Source organism: Chamaea fasciata, unplaced genomic scaffold, assembly GCF_029207755.1.
Source record: "Chamaea fasciata isolate MVZ Bird 193981 ecotype frontalis unplaced genomic scaffold, bChaFas1.0.hap1 SCAF_1, whole genome shotgun sequence".
Taxonomy (NCBI): Eukaryota; Metazoa; Chordata; class Aves; order Passeriformes; family Sylviidae; genus Chamaea; species Chamaea fasciata.
The window spans coordinates 50,002,885-50,021,998 of record NW_027094086.1 but is presented as its reverse complement, the minus strand read 5'-3'; the positions used below and the strand labels follow the sequence as shown (position 1 = coordinate 50,021,998).

The 19,114-nt window shown below is 37.2% G+C and overlaps 1 protein-coding gene across 7 annotated transcripts in view; it reads left to right on the top strand.

Moving 5' to 3' along the window:
- The window catches only part of DLGAP1 (DLG associated protein 1), a 403,833-nt gene that overhangs the window by 70,497 nt on the left and 314,222 nt on the right, over window positions 1-19,114 (top strand). For all 7 annotated transcript variants that reach the window (XM_066183026.1, XM_066183018.1, XM_066182983.1 and 4 more), the window contains exon 2: window positions 10,212-10,353. The gene's annotated coding sequence lies outside the window, so the exon portion shown is untranslated. The remainder of the gene's footprint in view (window positions 1-10,211; window positions 10,354-19,114) is intronic.

Genomic DNA, 19,114 nt, shown 5'->3' with positions numbered 1-19,114 from the left:
CCTGTTTGTTTTCAGATAACTGTTAGAGGACAAAGAAATGGCTCAGGAGTTCAGGCTCAGTAAGTAGCAATGATATAGCAGTAAATGTCAAAGGCAACTAATGCTTCTTTCTGCAATCATACTGCTGTGAAGTAACAGTTTGCCAGGTTTTATTTATGTTTCCCAGAAAGAGAGTGAGCTCTAATGCCTCAGATTTTGGGACTTTTTCCAGTAGTCCCTTACTCTCCCACAAGATTCATGAGTTTTTTAGCTTGGTGCAAGCAAACCATTTAATGAAGTTTTGAAATTCAAAACTTTTGTCACATTTTAAGCTCTTGTTTCAACACCTTCAACTCTTCCTGCCAAGGAAACAAATTCTCTAAGAAATGCTAAAGGGTTCCAAAGCAAAGTAGTTCTGGGTATTGTGTGGGGATATCACTATTACCTGGTGTTGCACTCTTAGTGATAATTACGCTGCATTTCAAGTTGGCATTTGGCTGATTATGCCTTTCAGGTGGCTTTGCCTACAGCCTCTGGTAGGTTTTTTACTGTTCGTGAATTTTTTCATCTCATTTTTAATTTTTTATATCTTGGCTTCTTTAATATCTTACGAGTTACTTCATTGACATGTACAATCTCTGCAAATTTTGTTCCTTTGCTGAATTTTAAACCTTCTGGTTCATCATAAGACAGCCCAAAATTTTTGAATACAGAAGAGACTAATGGCTCTTTGGCCATCTTTTATGAATTCCTAGAAGTATGCAGATCAATAAGCAGTATTCAAAAATATTTTTTTGTCTTCTGAAGACTACAGTTTTACAGATTGCCTCATCCATGCATATATCAGTATATACTAGTACTTTATATCTTAAGGGGAGAATAAAAAAATCTGATATTACAGAGAAAGCATATTGCAGAAGATCATTCTAAAGAAGATTCTTAGAATCTCAAAACATACTCCCAACTTCGCTGGTGATTTCGTGTTTTACCTTAGGCAAGCTATTTTTTTTTTCTGCGCCAGAGCTTCTTAACTGGTTCATTGCCTGCCTTGCCTTTATCAGCTTTCTAAAAGCAGTGTTTTATTATACCTCTGAGCACAGAGATTATCAAATTTAAGGTGTCTGTATACACAGCAATAAAAATGATTTCCAAGAAAATATGTGAAGCAATTAAACCACTCTTTCTACCAAGCAAAGTTGTTAGAAAGGTTCTGCAAGGGTATATGGCACCATATGTGTCCCCATTCCCTCACCATCAGGAAAGAAATCTATAGCTTAGAAACCTTAGAATTCTTTCAGATGGCCATGATTTGCTGTAATCACTTGTAATCCTTGTCTGTCTGCATCTTTCACCTTGAGCCTGCAAGCTGGCAATATGCAAACCCTGCACGTTCTCTATAATCACAGTTCCCTGTTGCCTTCTCAGCTTCCTCTTCTGATTTCTTCCTTTTTTCAGGTGTTGAAACAGCTTTAATTGGTCATTTTTCAGTTGTGTGGTCCACAGGCCTCAGAGGTTTGTCTATTAAGGAGCTTATGAAGGTGACAGTGAAACACAGAATCATAAATTTATACAGCTCTGTCTGTATGTGACATTTTTTAAGATATTTGGACATTAGCTTAAAATTTCTGAAGTCTGCCCTGTGAGATCGTGTTGGGAGCAACATTTTCAGGTTGTAGAACTCACTGTAGAAGAGCATCTCACCTACCTTTTGGCTGACTGGAGAGAGTCATAGCTCTTCCTTAACTCAGCAGTGATCAGCCCCTGACTCTTGCTGTGGGGAAGAGAATGATGACTTTACCTGCTATTATCTGCTATGAGCAACTGGAGAGAGTGGGAGTGAAAGAATTCCTGGCTGCACCCCACTGTGTGTTGGGAGGAGGAGTGACTGAGAGCACAGGGTGAATCCTGTGAAAAGGGGAAAGGCAGCCAGCTCATCCCAGTTCACCTCACAGTGCAGGTGTGGATGCAGATGTAACAAACCATTTCATCTCTGCCTGTCTTAGAGAGACTGTAGGTTTCTGCTCACCTGAAACAGGTTGTAAAGTACTTGGTCATATTGGCTTTTCTAGTGGCTTGTCTGTTCTTAGCAACTACTGATAGTTTAAAATGCGTTCAAGTATGCATTTGGATTTGAGATGTGAAAAATATGGGGAAGAAATTTGGAAATATGCAGCAGCAGAACAGGAGTGGAGTCAGTCAATACTGGTTTTAGAACAGAGCACATGTAGTCCATACTAAGTTGGTTTTGCAGCACTTGGAAACTTGTTACTATCCTGACAGACTCCAAAATAGTTCCTTCACATTTTCAGGATGAAAAAGGTGTAAAATCTCAGTGTGAGGGAAAGAAAAAGACAATGTGTGAAAGAAAGAAGGAAAAAAAGGGAATGTTCTCCAGAATGCATATTTCATGTAAAAGTCTGTATTTAATCAAATTAGTTGGGTTAGCGGTAAAGACTTAATCCACTTCCTTACTAGATGCTAAGTTTAGCAACATATTATCAGAACATACATTATTAAAGTATTGGAAAGTTTCATTAAATTTTTCTACAAACCACCATATAAATAGAGCTTTTCAGGGCATCCATTTACTACTATCCTTGGACCAAAGTGACTCACTTGGTGTTGGGAGGTAATTACCAGTGCTGTATCTGAGGCAGTAGTATGTACTCATGAGACTTTAAAGATCAAACCAGAAATTTTAGAATTTATATTTATAATAGAATGAACCTTTACATTAACAAATACATATCTAACTTATTAACTCCTTTTTTGTGTTTGGAGACCCCTGCAACTTTTTTGTTTTGAAATTGAGATTTACACACATCAGTTACAGCAAAACCCAACACAATCAAAAGTAGAGGATTCAATGGTAGAGATTGTAGGCCCATCAGTTTTACAAAGGTATTGTTCCTTTTCTACCCATATTCATAGTGACCCACAGTTCAGACTGGTTGTCAGGCTTATATCTCAGTCTGTGTTTTTCCTCTGATACTGTTCAGTGTATTGTTATGATATAAATATATTGGGGGACTTAATAAAATAGTAACATCCATTTTTCTCAGTGTGGAAGTGTAAATTAATGGTTAAAGACAGAGATAATGAGCCACAATTCTTGGTTCTATTCTGGGCTCTGAGCTGACTCACTACATAATCTTACTCAAGTCATTTAAATTCAGGTGAAATAGGCCCCAATGAGCTGATAAGATAATGCAGGCTTCAGGCTTTCTTCCTTGGTGGATTTTTCTATACAATTCTGCCCCTTTGTAATCAGCATAAATTTTATAATGTTTTGTTCCATAGGATCCTTGTAATATATGTTCATTAAATTTGTTTATTTACCTTTAAATTCTTTACTGAAAGTTACTTATTTTTTTTTCTGACAGAAGTAGGCAGGTAAATATTAGCCTGTTCTGTGGAGATATATTTTCTAAAATGATCCTCTTCTAGAAAATGGCCTTTCAGAAAGCAGTGACACCCATAATTGCCCATCAGTAGGGTTGCCACCTGGAGATCTGTCTCATTCTCAGATTTCTGCAGTGAGCTAGATGATGATTTGTGTTACACAAGTCAGGCCACAGAATATTTGCTCTCCACTGGAAAGTGTACCTCTGTCACTGATGTGTGAAAACACAAGAGACCTTTGCATTTAATTTCAGTAGGTGAACTGGAAATCAAAATACTGACCAGTTTTGCCAAGTAGATTTGTTTTACAGCAATGCCCTGCTGACTGAGGAGAGTAAGAAATGGTGTCTCAGAATGGCTTCACATGACCACACATCCCAGAAGTGGGAATGGCACCACCAAGCAGTGGTGATTCATTCCCTTGGCACTGAAATTGCCAGCGTTCAGAGGAAAAGGATCATTTTTGAACAAAGAAATGTCTTATCCCACAGAGAGTACAGACATTACAGAGTTATTAATCAGGGCAGTCATCCTGAAAGTAGATTTAACTGCAGGATTTCATGTAGAGGAAAACCAGAACTACAGTAGGAAGTGATTGAGGGCTCAAAGTAGTGGATAGAATTGCATATTTTAAGGACTCCTTAAATTACACCTGGGGAAAGGTTCACTCTGTGCATGCCGATGAAATTATCCCTGTTTGTGTGGTTCACAGTTTTCTTTGGATGGCAACTACCCAGTAAGGCAATTGCAGCTGGTTGTAAAACAGGAAGACAACTGGTTTAATTTGCTCTGTTTTGCACTTCAGTTTCACCTCAGGCTGTTTCTTTGCTATATCTGGTATGCAAAGCCAAGTCAGCCTCATCATTAGTGAGATGGGAGACCTCAAAGGAAAGCTGTGATTTGGCAGGTAACTACAGTGGTGATTTTTTTGGGTTTTTGCCTGCTAGCACTCCTTCTTTGTACTCAATACAGCAGTATGAGCTGGGAGTTAAGGATTTTATAGCACTGAAGCAGCTTTTGTCTTTATGAATCATAAAGATGAGGTGCTATTCTCCTATGGCCGTCGCAAAAAAATTCAGATGATTTGGAACACCCTGGTTCAGCTTCCCTTCTTTTTGGAAAGTGCCTGAAGTAGAGCAAGTCAAATTCCTACCTTGTCTCCTGGATGTTGTTGTAGTTCAGCTGAGGAAAAAGTGGTTGTGCATAGATCAAAATGGTTGTTTAGTTTTTAAGGGACATCTGGATCCCAAGGATGACGCAAAAGTTGGATCAGGTACCTGAAGGCCTTGTCCTACTTAGTTTTGAATATCTCCAGAAGTGAAGATTCCACAGTCTCTCAGAATATCTCACTTCAGGTCTGGCCACTTTGATGGTCAAAGAGGTGGTTACTATCACTTGGTCTGCAAATGCTCCAAGTAGAAGAGAGTTGCTTTGCCTTTTCTCAGCTGGCTCTTGTTCTCGTACTGCCTCCCGCCTGCAGATGAAGTGTAACTGCTTAGGCTTTAGGAACCTCCAGGTTAACAGCACTGAAGTTATTTGGAGTCCAGCTAGTCATGGTTTATCTCTGCGAAAATTTTTGGGTGTCCAGAATATTAACTGAGTCAGTAAGGCCTGTATTCAGTGGAGCCTGTCATCGGTAGGTCTGTAAGTTTAATGAGGACTTTGCTTCCCAGAGCAGAAGGACCGTGAGTGTACTGAAACCAGACCTTTATTCTGATGAAAGTTACAAGAGAATAGGGGCAAGCAGAAACTACAGGCATTCTGAAATTAATTCTTGGAATCTTAGAGGTCTTGGCAGTGCAATTAAAAATTTTCACAGGTGTACATTTAGAAAAGACATTCTGAAACTCATTCGTATTTACCACAGTTTATGAAATTACAGGTTACGCTGACCTGCATTTCTGGTACTTCTTGAAAGGCATGTGGTTTCACTATTTACTGATATCTTAGGAATTTCTTTTTACTTTCTTTATTGCTTTATACCTGTAAACAGTGTTGTGAAGCATAGTCCTTTTGATTTGGTAGGTCTTTTAGCGCCCATTCTGCACAAAGTAAATGTGTCTGCACAATGTAGGAAATAGTAGGTAATCAAGCATTTTATACTTTCTTAGACACTATCACAAAATTTTATTCACTTTAGAGTCTTTCTATACTTGACTAGAATTTGTTTGAGCTTGGACATTAGTTTCCTCTGTTTCCTGAGGTGATGCAGCTTGGGTAATGAAATTCTAACCTTACATAAATGGGCATGATTTCTGCCAAGTGTCTAGAAGACGTGCATGTTAAAAGTGAAAAATTGTTCCAAATATGTCACGGTATTAATTTTTATTTAAAGTCTGAAATATTTCTATCCTTAGCAATGTATATTATACTTGAAAACTCCCATTTCATTTACCACTATAAAATCCTGTGTCAAACAGTCTAAGTTCTTGGTGTACTAGTTTCAGAAAGTCAGAAACCAGTATTTTATTAACAACCATGGCATTGGTTGCTCAGGGAGAGGTTTTTATTTGATCTTAAAGGAATGTTCTGTGATCAGTCCATGTTATCATGGAGCTCATTCTGTCTCCCACTGACATGGATATCTATTCTTCCTCTGAGTTATAGTGGAGATTGACATCTTGTAGCACTATATTTAATGAAAGAAAGACTTCAGAATTACGAAATAACTACAGCTCTGCAATAATGTGGTTTCAAGTAGTCTTTCCTTCTCAGTGCATACATTTGTAAAACTGAGGTTGAATCTGTGGATACATCTTAGCTGAAAACTTCATAAACCATTTTCTGCAAGATTTAATGGGCAAATTTTACTATTTTCAGCACCAATTTGTCATTTACCTGACATTTACCTCCTTCTCTGATTGATGTTTTTCTCCTAAACTATCATCTAACACACCTCATTTAGACTAGCTGTCTGTTAGAAATGTGTTTCAGGCTGGTCACTTATGGTACTGAGACTAAACACAGCTTTTCCATTTTGTGTTATCGTCCTCCTGTGATTATGGAATAATATGTGCTGTATCCTCAGCTCCTTGGAAGATACATGAGATTTCAGTAACCTCACTGAATTCCTCTGCAACATTTGAACTGACCCAGAAATGAGATGCAAGATAAAAGGAGTTAACTGAGAAATTCCTGTTGAAATCAGCTGCTGTACAGCAGTTACTGCTGAAGTTGTTTTTTATCTCTGTGTTTTTATTGAGTTTTATTTCTGAGCATATGCAGCATATTCCCTCTCCATAAATAATGATCAGTTTAACTTACTGCATAATGGAGAGATGGGAACACCTTCCTGACTTTCCCACTGGGGCCTCTTGCACTTCTAAACCTGCAGAAAGGAAACTATCTTTGGTAATCAGAACATGTATATGCCCAATTGTATAAAGGGAAAGACAGCTTAAATCTGTGTCTCAGTTTTTGCAGCAGCTAAAAAATTGTTACTGTACATTAACTATGGCCTAGCTCACAGGAGGATCTAGGAGATAATTTCTGTGGAGGAAATTGTTACTGCTTTACTCAAAAAGGGAAAAAAATGCCAGTTGTTTTAACTATAAAACTTTCTGCACCTGGGTTTTCATCCTGGCTTTCTTAAAAATCCATCTATACATGTGTGCACTTGCTTCTCTCTGAGTGTATTGCTTTTACCCATCTACCCTTCATGGCACTTGTTAGCACATGGTAAGGGCAACAAAACAAAGTGAAATTTCATTTATTTTGCTGAATTCTTATTCACAGCAATTTCAAATTCATTTTGTTGATATGGTTTTGGGAAATTTCATGTCTGGAGAAAGTTAAACAGAAATATTTATGGGTACCTTGTAACAGAAGTTATGTAAAATGCATTTCAAATAGCACACCTGTAAATAATGTTGATTTGCCGTATTTCCTATAAAATTTTGCATTCTTTTTAACTGATATCATTCAAACAGGATATCTGATCACAGTGCAGCTGCCTTTGTAGTCTTTGTTTTATTCAGTGGTCTTTTTTATTTTATTTTTTTTTACTGGACAGCAAAAAACATACTTCTATGATTTTTGCAGTGAAAATGTGTTATTTTTGAGTCTAGGGATATCTTTATTACAATACTCACAGACTACCTCATAACTTCTTTTTGTAAAGATATTGTACTATTTTAACGACTTATCAGTTATTTTATGAGGAAACAATAATGTTCGGTTTGTAATAATGGAGATAACTTCTTGGTGAAGTCCTCTGATTTTGGAAGATGCACTGATGGTTTACTGGGAGATGGATGTTTGTCTTTCCTGCTAATTCTCTGAGATACAAAGTTCACATTAAATGGAGGTGACACTTGGGGACATGGTTTAGTGGTGGGTGGTGCTAGATTTATGGTTGGACTCAAGGATCTTAAAGGTCTTCTCCAGCCTAAGTAATCCTATAATCATATGTTCATGAGCATAGTCATTACTTTCATTATACTTTATTTGCAAATTGGCAAATCTGTCTGGGGGTGTTAAGGGGAGGCAAACAGCTGAGGGACAGTGGCCTTCCCTTTAATTTTGTGGGGGAAAAAAAAAGGTGGAATTAAAGCACAGAGTGCTCTCTCAAGGGAAGAAGGGCCTTGACTTATTTTTATTTTTAATGGAAATGACATTAGCATAAGACACTAACATTTAGAACAAACACACTTTGGGGTTTCCTTCCTTTTCAAAGGCAAGATGAAAATTCTTCCCATTTGTGCTTTCTCTTTTATTCCTATACAAAACCAAACTTTTCTCATTTCCTAACTTTTTAACCTAATTTTTTATTAAGTTCTTCTTCATGTTTCCATTATTTCCCAAATATTTCTTCTTCTTTGAGCTGTAATTAATCCTCAGTATCAGAATGTATTACTCTGTGTTGCTGGATGCTATTATTTGACATTTATCTCAACCTGTCTTTTCCTTTCTTTACTCCAATGAGTGTTAACAATTTCTAAAAATCTGACAAGTGTCCTAAATGTCTAAATGGTACATTTATTGTTGGCACACTGATTATGCCAGCATCACAGCAAGAAGAGATTAAAACAAGTGATTTGATGATTGAAATGAGAAAGGGAGAAATATATGCTTTTGCTGTAGAGTGTGTGGTGTTAGATAGAGGATATGAGTTTTATTTGTTGTGTCATTATTTAAAAAAGCAGTTATTTCGGAAATAACTACACATCCTTATATGAAACTTTAGTTAATTAAATGCTTTGCAATACCTGCTGCCTTCCGGATGTTGAGTGGCTGATGAGTCATAGTTATCTAATTTCACTGTTATTTTCTAACCCCAATTCTGTCTTATTTTGCTGTGTGTGTTGAAGTTTATGTCTAGGCCCCTTCACTGATTCCATGTGATTCGTTCCATATTCAGCAACCTTGCTTTTCCTTTTCTTTTTGGCAGCTTTTAAGATTGCCAGGCTGTGCAATTATTGGTTGCAAGTCCAAAGACCAATATCTGCTCACTTCATTCCTAAATCCTAAAGACTGTTTCTAAGATTTTAGAATTTTCTTCATAGTTGTACGTGTTGTCTCCAACCCTTTAAACTCATCTCTCTTACTAGTAAATAATTCTAATAATAAAAGTGCTTTTTTAGCAAATTGCTTGTTGGCAAAATGCTCACATTGGGTATGTTTAACCAGGGCTTCTCTTGAGGAAATTTGGGAAGTTCTTAAAACAACCGAAATTACCTTCTCAACCAATATTTGGGTGGATCACTGTGCCCTGGCCGTTGTCTGCTCTGGCATGATTCTAAATGTCTCTGATAACCTCACTGGTGAAATAGGCAAAATGAGTTGTTACTCAGCAGTGTGCTTCAGAAAATGTTATATGTAGTAGAAGCAGTTGTGCAGACATGGTAGATTCTTATTTCAGTCAGAGTTACTGTGTATGATCTTTTTTTTTTTTTACATACATCTCCTACTTTGCTTATTATTCAGGAAAAAATTATGTTCATTTAGTGAAATTGTCCCAGATTACTGATATTTTGGGCTAAGGCCAATAGTATGAGGCTCTACACGGCCAAGTGCCGGGTCCTGCACTTGGGTCACAACAACCCCATGCAGTGCTACAACCTTGGGAAGAGTGATTGGAAAAATGCCCAGTGGAAAAGAACCTGAGAGTGTTGGATGACAGCAGTCAAACAAGAGCCAGCATGTGCCCAGGTGGCCAAGAAGGCAAATGGCATCCTGGCCTGTGTCAGCAATAATGTGTCCAGCAGGGCCAGGGCAGTGATTGTCCCCTGGTACTGGGCACTGGTGAGGCCACACCTCAAGTGCTGTGTTCAGTTTTGGGTCCCTCACTACAAGAAAGACATTGAGGTGCTGGAGAGTGTCCAGAGAGAGGCAAGAGAGCTGGGGAAGGGTCTGGAGCACAAGTCCTGTGAGAAGCAGCTGAGGGAGCTGGGAGTGTTTAGTCTGTAGAAAGGGAGGCTCAGAGAGGAGCCTCTCTCTCTCTCTCTACAAGTACTTGACAGGAGGTTGTAATAAGGTGGGGGTCAGTCTCTTCTCCCATGTAACAAGCAATGGCACCAGAGGAAATGGCCTCATGTAGTGCAAAGGAAGGCTTCCATTGGCTTTAAGGAAAAGTATCTTAATGGAAAGTATTGTCAAATATTGGAACAGCCTGTCCAGGGAAGTTGTGAAGTAACTATCCCCGGAGGTATTTTAGAGATATGTGGCAGCTGGGGACATGGTTTTGTCTTGGATATCTTTTATAATCTAAAAAATTCTATTATTCTACATGTACTTGTTTTTTTAAATGAAATTTCATCAATCAAAACTCTTTTGTTCTCCTCAGCTACATTTATATTTATTTGTTTGTTTGCTTGTTTTCTCCCTGGCAGCCTAAAGCATCACAAGGGCCATATTGTTCAGGATTTCAAAGAGCAATCGTTTATCTTTGTGGATACAAGTAAACGGACGATGGTGTCCCGACCATCTGCTCAAGCTGCTTGAGAACAGTCTTCTGTGCGAATGGCATGAAAGGTAATTTAACCTCAGAAGGTGCCCACAGAGCTCCAGTTCTGTTTACCATTGTGTCTTTGCCAGTCTAAAAATAAATCATGCTGAACAAAAACATCCTTTTTTCTTTCCCAGTTTAAAGAACAGATCATCATCAGAGCTAATTTCAGCTAATTTCACCACAAGGGGTTGTTTTTCCTTTTTAGTACTTTTTTAAGTAGCAGATAGGTTTCCTGGGATAAATGGTATCTGTCTTATAATTGTGTTTGTTACCGTGGGAGGCTGTTGTTTTTCAGAGTACAAAATAGAGTATAATCATCGAGTGGTACTCAGTGATGAGTGATACACACTTTCAACATATTGACTCTAATTCTGCCATTCTGCCATGGCCCCTTGTTATTTTGTTTCGCCACTGTGTTTAATTGACGAAGGGAGCTCTGCCGCTAAGCGAGTTTTTATTTGCAGAGGTGTATTCTGTCCTGAAAATGATGAGTGCCTTTTCTGGAAGCCTTCTTGCAATGCCTCACTTGAAGTAGTTTCAGTCTCTGGTCCCAGTGAAACTCTGAAAAGATTTAAATTTTCACTGACAGTAAAAAGTTCACGTGTGTGTGTGTGTGTGTGTGTGTGTGTGTGTGTGTGTGTGTGTGTGTGTGTGTGTGTGTGTGTATGGCTAAAAGAGGGATAAACAATTGCTTTCTCAAATTCAATACATATTTTAGGCTAGAAAAGAAAGGCTTGACATTCATCTCAATGTCAATGGTTCTGCAGTTCCTGCTGGCTATGGTGATTACTCTCAGGACTAGCAAAAGCAGCTTCTGGGTGCTGCCCCACAGCTTGAAGCTCTGTATTATCTTCTGCCGTCTGCTGTGCTGATTTCTTCTGTTCAGTGCCAAAGCAGTTTCTGACTCCTTCATGCTCTCTTTGTACTGCATTCCTCCTGCTTTGTGGTAGGTCAGACTGGTCCATGATGTGAGACTGTTTTCTGGCAAAGTCTGGAGGTCAGATCAGACCTTGTAGAGCATGTTCTCTGGGATGCTGTTGCTGCGCAGTCATCTTGCATGCTGCTGTGGGAGGAGAAGTAGAAAATGCATTTTCTTGGCTGCTTTGTCACATAACTTGTTCTGAGGGCACGTGGGAATGTCACCAGCAGAAAGAAAGTAGATAAAATCTGTATTCAAGAATCAAACTTGGATTAAACGAAAAATGATGACAGTGTGTCTGTGAGAAGAGAAGTATGTCTCATCTGGTTTTCTTGCTTATTTAGCTATGCTGGTTTAGCTAACCTAATAAAATACAGTGTCCTACTGTAAAAAATACATCCTGGACATAAAAATGAACCAGATTCTTGATTTAATTGCTAAAGAGTATCCAGTCTTGATGGTGGCAAGCTTTTGCTCCAACTTAACAACATAAGCCTGATTCATACTTTTCTTGGACATTTTCACTTAGATTTAGTTTTTTAAGCAGAAGAGGTGGAACATGACAGATTTGAAAATGTTTTATATAGCTTTCAACAAGAAGCAATTTATAGCAACTTGAAGTTACATAACTTCTAACTCCACTTTTTTTCATGGCATGATTTAGATAGATCTGGTACTTTCACAATAATTCAAAGGAATATGCAATCAGTCAATCCATCTTATCTATTTTAGGCATTTCCAAGGAACCATCACTGTAGTTTCTACATTCTGAATCTGAATACAAATGACAGTTTGCCATAAACAAGTATTTTGCAAAATATAAAAAAGAAAAATGGCTTTATTAATTTATGAAATGAAACCTTTTTCTAATAAAGGGATCCCACAGTATTGCTCATGGTGTTCACTACACAATTAGTATAAATTATGCTTTAGGTAGGATTTTACCTTCGGAAAAACTGTGTTTTTTGTAGGAAGATGACGGGATTCTTCTCCAGCAGTAGCTAACTTTTAGATTTGTACTAGCCCACAATTATCAGAAAGATAATGGAGTATTACCTTTAATTACCTTTATTACCTATTAATTGTATTGGCCTAGATATAGACAAAAGAACACAACAAAATTTTTTTACCGATCAATATTTAGGATAATCTAGGAATTTGTTCAGATTGCTTCAGAATACTTATATCCAGAGGTAGTTTGGATTCTCTCATAAAGATCTTAATTCAAACCATTTTGCAATATTGTTCAAATGAATCGTTGCAGTAAAGGAATTTAATCAAAGCATCATGTGAATACTTTCACAACATTGTACCTAATGTGGTATCAAAGCAATCCTTCAACCTGAGCTTGCCCCTCTGTGTAGTTTGGGTGTTTGTGTTTTGCATCATTTGATCTGAAAAGAAGCCATAAGGTTGTGTAGGGCAGAATTAGGCATCTGTCTGGGGTATAAAGATTATCCTGCTGAGGAAAACAGACTAAGTTGAGAAAAACGTTAGGAGAAGTACAAATCAAAAGCTAGAAAACAAACAAACAATCAAAAAAACCCCAGAAAATAAACCCAACAATAACGAAATGGAACCAGCAGAAAGAGCAGCCTGTGACTCAGGAATATTTTCTGCTTTTGACAGCATTATCATGTTTACTTAAAAATCTAGAATGTTCATTCCTTTTTCATACTTCTTCCACATCTGCAGGGTAGATTTCAGTATTCTTAGTGTACTTTTTCAATTCACATGGAAATTCTACGGAAAAAATAAGAGAAGCATCAGTATAAGTTATTGAATTTGGCTGGAGCTTTTTAAGGTCAAGGGCTGCCACGGTAATTCAAAGTTACAACAGATGAAAATCTCTGCTATTCTCAAGAGAAAGAATTCTAGAAGGTCCTTTTAGTTTTCCATGAAGTGTGGAAACCCTGAATATTTGAGAACTCAGTTTATCTTCTGTTTCTCAAAAGGTATATGGTAGTTCTGTATGTTATTTTTGACATTTTACTGGGTAACATGTCATTATTAGATTAACAGAAAGAAGGAATTAGAAATTATATAGGATTTGACTTCTACCCCTCATCTCTTCTACTTCAGAGACTATGTTTGGCCTTCTTTTGTTGTTGCTCTTTAATTAGTAGTCTTTCCTTAGATGAAGTGGTCAGGAATAAGAAAGGAGTAGAAGAGTATTGTTACTCTCTCATGTGGAACTTCTGTCATAAATGTGTATATGATTGAAAGCCTGAGACAAAATGTGAAGAAGCTGCTTCCCAATATATGGTGACACCATTTCATGGTTCTCACCACTGACATTTCGTTTAATGAACTGTAATAATCTGTTGTGATCTTGAGCTCTGGCTGTGTTTTAGTTTGTAATGAGGACACTTCAATGCAAGCATATGTTGGTGTCTAAATGCTTGCTAGGTGTCTAGATTCTCATATAATAAATGTATTATATGTTTTCATGGCAGTCAGGCCAAAAGAATGATTCAAATGTCCATCTTCTACAGGTTCAAATGACTGACACCTTTGTATGCTTCTAGGCTCATTCAAAATGTGGCAGTGTACTTGAGACAGCCACGTGGAATAGTTAAATATGATCCAGGACCTGTAGGAGACCTGCAGCCTCCTAATGGGCTGGCTGGAGCCAGGAAGGAATGTTCCAAGGTATCTCTGAGGCCAGCTGAGCTGGGCCTTAGCTGGCTAGGTAACAGAAAACTTAAATATCTTTCTTGCATGTAGACAACAGATGCTGGGTGTGTTAATCTGAAACTGAACTCCATGATATGTAACAGTTCCTTTATTGGATTTCCTGCAAACAGCCTCACTGACGTGAGAATCATGCAGAGAGCTAATGAGATTGAGGAAAGTCATCCAGGTTTTGTCTGGTTTGCTGTGGTCCTTTATAGGAATCTGACATTACTGTGCTGTACCAAAGAGAACTTTTCAAGAGTGGACTCATGAAAATTTGGCTTGAAACAGCTGCCAGTGAAGATGTGCTGGCAAAATGAGGTGCAGAGGCAGGAACTCAGGTGAACAACCATGAATTGAAACAAGAGTTTATAATGGATAGAAGGAGGAGCGTTTTCTCCTCTCTGAGGACAGCCAGGCACTGCACTGGGTTTTTCAGAGATCCTGTGCTGGCTCTGTTCTCTGGCGGTTTCAAGACGCAGCTGGACAAAGCCCCAAGCACCCAAGCCTGGTCTCACAGCTGAGCCAGCTTGGAGCAGGAGCTTGAACTAGGAACTGCCTGATGTCCATTCCTACCTGAATTTTCCTGTCATCTCAAAATACATTATGTCAAGAAGTGAAGCTAATAGCTTTTCTGTTCAAGCCCAATTAGACAAAGTAAAACTATTTCCCTTAACTGAAGGTGCAAGGATAGTAATTTTCCTTTTCTGGTATGAACAAGTGGCCCCAGAATTAATTGAACTAATGCTATTCTGGTACAACAAAGGGTTGGGAATTGAAATGGTTTGTGAACTTTGTCACAACCAGCATTAAGAATTTGTGAAGGCACAGAGGAATAAAATCAAAAATACAAACCAGCAGAAGGACTCTAGGGTGGTTTCTGGGATCCTTTGTTTATTGGTTTTGGGGTTTAATATTAGGCCTTTTTTGGTGTGAAAAGGTGAGAATGTTTTTGGAAAAATTGAATCCAGCCTTCTTATAAATGAAACATTACAAGCACACAGACTGGAGAAAAGGTCACCATTTGACTTGCAGCTAGAAATCTAGCATTTTCTCAAAACAGGGAGAACACAGGAAAAAGAAATTTCAAGTCAGTCTAGAACATTTTTGCTCTTCTCATCTCAGTGGAGCAAAAATTTCCCTGTATATTTAAGGAGATATTTAAATAGGCTTTATTAACTCCCTAAATAAAACCATATTTTTTTAATCAAAATATACATATTGCAGATAACCTGGCAGATATTGCTAGTTTTCTCTATGTAAAAGAAAAAAAAAAAGTAATTTTTGAATTATGACATATTTTGAATTAAATCACATAGAATGAGACCTGCATTACTCAAAAAGATACTGTATTACTTTTTGCCTTTGCTGCTATTATAAGATGGTAAAAGTTAAAAGGAATGTACAAAATCTCAATTCCTTGACTAGTGAGCAAAAATAAAGGATGTTGCAGAAGTATGTAAAATTGTGCATAAATAGAAAATCTGTATTATAGTAATGTTTTGGATGAAAATTGTGGGTTCAAATAAAAAATTTTTAAAATAATTAAAATAGTAAAGCATATTTGTCACGGCACATTAACAAAATCAACAGTAGATTTGATATCTTTTGTTTTAATTCAAAGAGCAGTGTTTGGGCAGGCTCTAGAATGCAGGAACAGTGGTCTTTGTGGGTTTTTTTGTGTAAGCCAGTTGCATTACTCGAGTCGAAAGATAATGCTGAGTTTTTGAATTTTGGTTCTCCTATCTATAACCAGAGCTCCTGAGCTGAGCTGGTGACCTCCTTCCTGAAAAAGCCTGGCAATATGCTACAAGAATTGGGTAGGATGCTGGAGTTTGTGTTGCCTCAACAGCTTCAACAGCCACAGACGATTTAGAGTGTGCTCATAATGCTTTAACTATTTCCTACAACTGACAAAAAGCAAAATTCTAGTGGAGTGTAACCAGGACAGGCATTGGATAGCTACCAAATAAACTTTGTTGCATCAAAATGTTAAAGGGTGTCTGCAAGAACTTAACTATTTTCAGTGATATGTTCAGGAAACTGCAGATCAATCAGAATGAGCTTTTTAGAGTCATTGGCCATGTCCCAAAATTTTCTTTTTACACTTTTTCACACTGTCAACAGTCCTTTAACTGTTCTAACACTGTCTTATGCTATTTTCTGAGAAGTGTACCACTGGAGCTCATGATCAGTTGATTGCAGTATTGTCATTATTATTGTTTCAGAATTTTTCCCTTTTGTAGTGAAGGATGTGCAAAATTTGTGATCACTAAAACTTCATAAGAAGTTGTATTTTATCTCACTGGTTTAATTTCCAACTCCCATGCCCTCAAGCATGTTTTATGATTTTCTATCTGTTCTGTTATTTTCAAGCTACCAGCTCTGAAGTTTGTTCTGATTGAACCTTGAGCTGATCAAATATGTTGTCCGTAGCATAAAGTCACATGAATATACACATCATTATATTGGTTCTGGAGAATGCATGCATGCATAAGATGTTTCACACATAAATAGTTTAATAAAAATTGAATTCTTTGCTGATATTTTCATCTTTTCTAGTGAAAAGGGATGATCCATTTAACTATTTCTAATTCTTAAAAGTGCTTAGTTGTACACACACATTAGTTCTAGCTGGGGGTTTTGTTTATGTGAACATATACATGCATATAAATATATACAGAAAACCCCCTTGATTTTTGTTTGATTTGTTCCTCTACTGCATCTTTTACCTACTGTCCAATTTTTTTACACTGATGTATTTTGATATTTGCATGAAATGTCCTGCAATAGAAATGCTGCTACATTTCTCAGATATTTCCAAACACATTACTTTTTAGTCCTATATGGCCCATCTTCACAGATGTAGAAATTGGTAGCTTTAAAGAAAAATGGGTAGTAGTTTTTTGGAGTTTGTGTTTTGTGTGTTTTTTCTTTCAGGTATAGGCTAACACTTGTCAGCTGCAACTATGCTGCCTAGAAAATATATCCCAACTAGAATGGGATTATAAGTGTGTATTTTGAATTCCTGTTTAAAAATGTGAATGAATGTAAATGGGTAATAATTTTATTAGTAGTTGGATCAAGTTTTATCAGGCAAAGAGTCCTAGATATGACATTTGGATATGATTGCTCTGCCATGTTGAGACAAATCATGTGTTACATATCTTCTTTTTGTGTGACATGTCTTGGAAAGTGTGGCATTTCGCCATTAGAAATGCTGTGGCAAAGCATATAAGCCTTATTTTAGTGCTGTAGTAGTTAAATCAATGTCAGAATTATCTTTTGCATTGCTCTAAATTATAGCCAATAGTTTCCAAAGGAGAGGAGTTACCTCTCATACATGTTTAGCTTTTGAAGTGAAAAGAATGTGGAGGTTTCATAATTATGAAGCCTTGGCAAGTCTTGCAGTCCAAAAAGAGCATGATACTTCCATTCTTGTTCAGAATTAAGACACATTCGTTTTACAGTGTTTACTTGCAGATTCACAATTGAAATGGACACAATGTCGTCCACTTCAAAACCTATTGATTTGAGAGGTGTTAATTCTTGGGGGAATACCAGCATTTTAATATTCTTTCAGTATGCTTCTATTTCAGAACTTTAAATCGAGTCATTAAATATTTCTGATGGCTCTAAATTTTTAGAAGAAAAATAGTTCAGTCAAGTCGGTAAATCATTTTGTCATTAGGAGGGGTGATGCCTTGAAAGATAGTAAGGTGATGAGGTTTATTCCTGCTGCATGTGAAAAAATTACATTTGCAACATGATAGATCACCTCTGGAATGAAATCTTCCTTTGAATCGGCCATGAGTGCATAGAACAATGAAATTACAAAAAGTAATATAATTATTGGAATGTTAAAATTATAGTAATTCATGGTTTTAATCTTTAAGTAACATTTAGACTACACCACTAAAAGAAGAAAGGATAGAATGTGCATGGAAATGCATGAGCAGGAGGTGCAAGGGATTTCAAGGCATTACACAATAAATGGGTTGATATCAAATAATGTTGGTGTTGTTGAAAGTTACAATATGCTAATGGTCTTTAATAAGCTTGAATTATTTAGTGATTTTACCATGCTGATGGAATATTCTCTGTTTCATTAACTATATCCATTGCAAATGGGATATCTCTTTTCTGGGCAGCTTTAGTGCAATAGTTAACCAATAAAAAGTCAAAGAAACTAATCCAGCCATATATAAAGTTGGGGGGGGGGGGGGTGTTGATAGTAAATTTTTACATGAATAGGAATTTATAGATATATTTTTCCTATGATGTGGGTTTTTTTGAGCTTAGAGAACTTCAGTCCAGAGGACTGCAGTGTGTACCCTATTAAACGCAGCAGTGGTCAATAGACAGCTCTTTACTCCCTCATCTTCTATTCCTTGTTTCATTGCAGGGCAGATATGCTATGGAATTGACTTCCCCAAGGCACCTCAGAATCACAACTGTTGGAATTTAAGTCTGATTGAGGCTTCCGTTCTACAGGGTCAGCTGGTTTGGGTGGTTCTTCCAGAGAAGCAGTTTGCAATTGCAGGAACACCACGTTTCTAGACCTTAGAACTTTTGGCATTTGCAACTAATAGGCCAACATAAGTCCCTATGTGGAACTTTCATTTTTATAGATGAATAGACTTCTGGCTCTGTGTTTCAAGTATGAATTCGTAAAATAGTCACAATAAAGTTAAGATGGACTCTTACAGTTACTAACATCACAGGGAAAAGTGTTAGGTCATATCTATGGCAGAATTAGACCATGTATGCATACATTACAGTTAATAAGTTAAAATAATAAAAGTCTAATGTTACTATGGGATTGTCTCTATTAAAGATACTTCATAAATATTCAAGGTTTATTTTACACAATTACTGTTCTTGGATTCAGCACCATTTTTATAGTTCCTAAGTGAAGTCACCCCAGCTACCTCATCACCTGTATTAATGAAACATAATATGCTTCAGCATTGAAAGTGAAGTGAATCTAATGAGCTAACAGGAATTGAAAGGAGATTAACAGGTCTATATTATGTTCAGTAGTATTTAAGTAGACTTTTTCTACCGTTTTATTCATTTATTCCCAACAACCTCTCTTCTGAGACTGACCCCTGCTGGAAGCTTTATCTTTTTTATCAAATGAGTCATCAGAGCTGCTTTAATTCTATAAACTCTCTTCCTAGGCAGCA